This window comes from Schistocerca nitens, chromosome 10, assembly GCF_023898315.1.
Source record: "Schistocerca nitens isolate TAMUIC-IGC-003100 chromosome 10, iqSchNite1.1, whole genome shotgun sequence".
In the NCBI taxonomy this organism is placed as follows: domain Eukaryota; kingdom Metazoa; phylum Arthropoda; class Insecta; order Orthoptera; family Acrididae; genus Schistocerca; species Schistocerca nitens.
In genome coordinates, this window is record NC_064623.1 from 160,763,934 (window position 1) to 160,767,859 (window position 3,926).

A 3,926-nucleotide genomic window follows, 5' to 3' on the forward strand; every position below is an offset into this window, starting at 1 on the left:
GCAACAATGCAGAGTGGCTTGACACATATGTTGGCCCACTACTAGGGTGTGGTTAGCAGCAGTGGTAACCAGCAGTTCTCACTTGAGCAGTTAAGCAGTCACAAGAATTGCAAATGAGCACTTTTTCTTGTTTACTTTAATCATTACTTTTGCCTTTAACTAATATAGCCTGAACTTGCCCTTCACAGCCCACACAAGACCAGATAGTATATGATAGGAGTCAAGTACAATTAATACACACATTTATTATACAAAAGCAATAAGGAGACACAGCATACAGACCATCTACCTTTGCTTCTAAGTAATCACTTCAAAATTCATTAACCAGAAACCGACTAATCTGATTTATCCTTTTTGTCATGATGGAAAAGAAATGTGGCATCACAAACAAATAAAGACATAAGCCCTTTTTTCTCACACAAAATCAAAGGATGTGAATTATGTTACTATAAGTGCACTTTATTATTTGATGTGATTTTCATAGCTTAGCAGTGAAAGGATAAATGAGCGCGAAAGTTCATAGGAAGTGAGCTATTACGTACACTCTTTGACATAAAACTCGACCGGCGGCCGGCCGCTTCAGAGGCTAAGTCCGCGCCGATCGCGACATGGGACAAAAAAACTGGCCAACTCGCTAATTCTCTAAGTCCGGTTATCTGCACAATCTGGCAACACTGTAGACTGCGGCACTTCCTGGAGGAAAACTTGTCCCATGATAGAGAAACCCTAGGCTGATTGCGCCTGTGGTCTAGCGGTAGCGTGCGTTGTTTCTGTTCATAATGTCAGTGGATCGAGAGCAGCTGGCATAAAATATTTTTATAGCCTCTTCTGTCTGAATGCTGAAGACGTGAATGTAATGGTAGCGCAGATTCAATCTATTTCGCTTTCTGACACACCGATATCAAAATTTTATCCAGTAACGATTTTTGCGGCAGATTTCCTGCGGACTGTCCTCCTCTGGACGCCGTATGCGGCAAAGCTCCAGGATCCATTTGCTGGCTACCGGCAGCGGCCGTGGCGACAGCAGCGGCGCTGCACTCCCCCGTTCTTTATCGAAAGCGCCTGCTCCCGCTCATCGCGTTTGATGATTTAAAACGCTTTATTATTAAATGTTGCTCCACAGAAAATTTCTACAATTTCCATTCACACTCAAAAGCAACGGAGACAGTCGCCCTGATTAGTAGGCGGGTATTATATTACATTAATCGGCTAGAGCTGAGTATGGCCCGAAATTAATTTTGTAGACTGGGACGAAATTAAACCACCTCACTACATTCGATGAATTTATAAATGCTTCATACCTCGTTTCTTTTCCTTTCAAACTCAATTATTTGTGCAACTTTTGGTCAATGTTCGTATGTTTTCGTCAAACCAGAGTGAGCGTCTGTGGTGTAAAGTGTATTACAGTTCTTGTTTCATTCCTTATGGTAAGTCTATGCGATAAACTGTGTTTGTATCCTTATTTTAGATTCAGACACCTAGCGGCTCGTAAGAAAAACCGATACGTAACATTTGATTTTTCTTAGTTAACAATCCGATTACGTGTTGGGTTCTTGTCTCCGTCACAGAACTTCACATCATGCACTTCATCTTTAAGTTACTTCAGAATGGAGGTATATCAGACATCTTCCGTGGTTAGATAACAGGGACGAAAGGGTCTTGATAGAAGTCACAGTTTAATACAAAAATTGTCGTCATTTATTTTCAAGTTTAGATTTGGTTACTGGTATTGGCAAAAATTTCGGTAACTCATGACTCTTCATGGCTAGTCATCAATATGATATGATTAGATTAGATTACATTAGATTAATTCTTGTTCCATACATCATGAATACGACATTTCGTAATGATGTGGAACGTGTCTTTTTAATGAAAGATTTCGTTAAATACCATGATTCAAATTCTTTACAACAATTTTTTACACTCTCAGTCATTCCTTTTTATTTCTCTCTCTCTCTATCTCCCTCTCTCTCTCTCTCCCTCTCTCTCCATCCCTCCCTCCCTCCCTCCCTCCCTCTCTCTCTCTCTCTCTCTCTCTCTCTCTCTCTCTCACACACACACACACACACACATACACATTTTTTTTTTATTTGTTTGTTGTGCTCGACTATCGGCGAGACACGAAAACGCCTGTGAATGAGTTTCTTAGTTTTGAGTACACTTACGAAAGAAATATAAAAACAACAATGAGAGTTACTGATTTATGATCCTTAGTTAGCAGTCAGTTCTGAGTATTATTAGTAACTACGCTCCAGTCCCTAAACCTAGTTACAGAAAGCGAATCAGACGCATTACGTATTCCAGGCCGTAGCAGCCGTGACTTGGAGACACCAGCTATGGTCACTTCCCAGCCCGCTGTAGGATCACATCGGTTCGTCTTCCTCCTGCTGGTACTGTAACTGAGATTTGGCAACAAGGCAACGTATGTTTGGCAACTCTGTGATCGACGAGTTACTTCCTGGTGTGCACGGAATTAAGCCTCAAAGTTCACTTGATTTTACCTGTCATTTCCATGGAATAATCTGAGTTATTATCGCTTGAAGTGTAACAAAAAATTGTAAATTTACGGTTTTCAGCCCAGGAAAGTCGTTGCAGGTGGAAATCGCAACTAATCTCGACCTTTAAATAGCGGTTAACGAGTTCTAGTTACTATTGCCCTCGTAAGAGGAAGCTCAGACCCATACCTCTTCGCCTGCTCTGTGGTAACGTGCTGACCTGTGAAAATGCGTCTATATGGTTCGCAGTTCCAGTCACATTGATTGCAACGTTTTTATCGCTTCTGTGAAAGAGCTACAAGCAGTCGGATCAAACATCAATAAGGAAATCGCAAGAAAATACTCGCGGCTCATAGTGCAATGTTGAAAAACTTACAATGCTGCACAACAGGTAACGCCTCTTTCCACTGCTGACAAGCGAATTTTGGGTTTCTAGGAATACGTAACTATATTTATGAAATGCCACATTTGCATACCTCTTGAGTATGACACAGCATACCAATTAAACACAGACCCAATCAAAATCTAAGTGAGCAGTATTTTACTAATTCGTGTCGACAGATGCACGCTTGTGTACAGATACTCGGTTTTATTAAAACAGACTTTCGTCGTAAGGTTATCGTGGTTAGTTTTATTTCACTTCTTATAATACAGTGCACAATTTTCGTAAGGTTTCCTTTAGTGTTGTTAAAACAATAGTAAACATGAGAGAGAAGTTAATCATCAACGATATATGCTAATTCTCTGATGTTAGCTATGACAGTCTGACAATGCACATGCAGTTTATTGATTACATGCATGTAGAAAACTTGTTCTGAGTTAAAGCTGTCAAACAAAGTTTGAAGAAGAATAAAATCTCACTACCACAGCTAATGCAGAAAATACTTTTCTGACATATTATGGCACGATGCGCTCTCCCTACACATCTCCGAGATGCATCTGCTGCCTGGTGTCTATTAAACCTGAATAGAACAAAATGTCACAGTAGTTAGCCCTTTTTCCACATGCGACTACTTTGGGTTGAGAAGTGTAGGAAATATTGTTCAAAGTTCCATTAGATTGATAACTTCAGCAGACATCAGAATTGCGTTTTAAAAAATTGTAGCACTGAATGCATTCGAACTCGCGACATCTTACCTACGCTACTAGCTGACACGTAGCTACAACAGCTCCAGAGCTCGACAACTATTCCTCCAGAACTTTTGGATTCCAAGCAATAAAACACAAAAAACAACCCAGGAAGGGTTCGAACAGCTACTTTCATGCAGAGACATGCATTTGGAATCTGTTCATCGTTACGGGGTCAAACAAGAGGGTAACATTACTGAAACAATGACCAGGCTACTTAGTATATAATAGGGCATACATATTTCAAGGAGGAAACGTATGAAGACGTAGACCTCCTCGTTATCTATATGTGCGGCATATCTT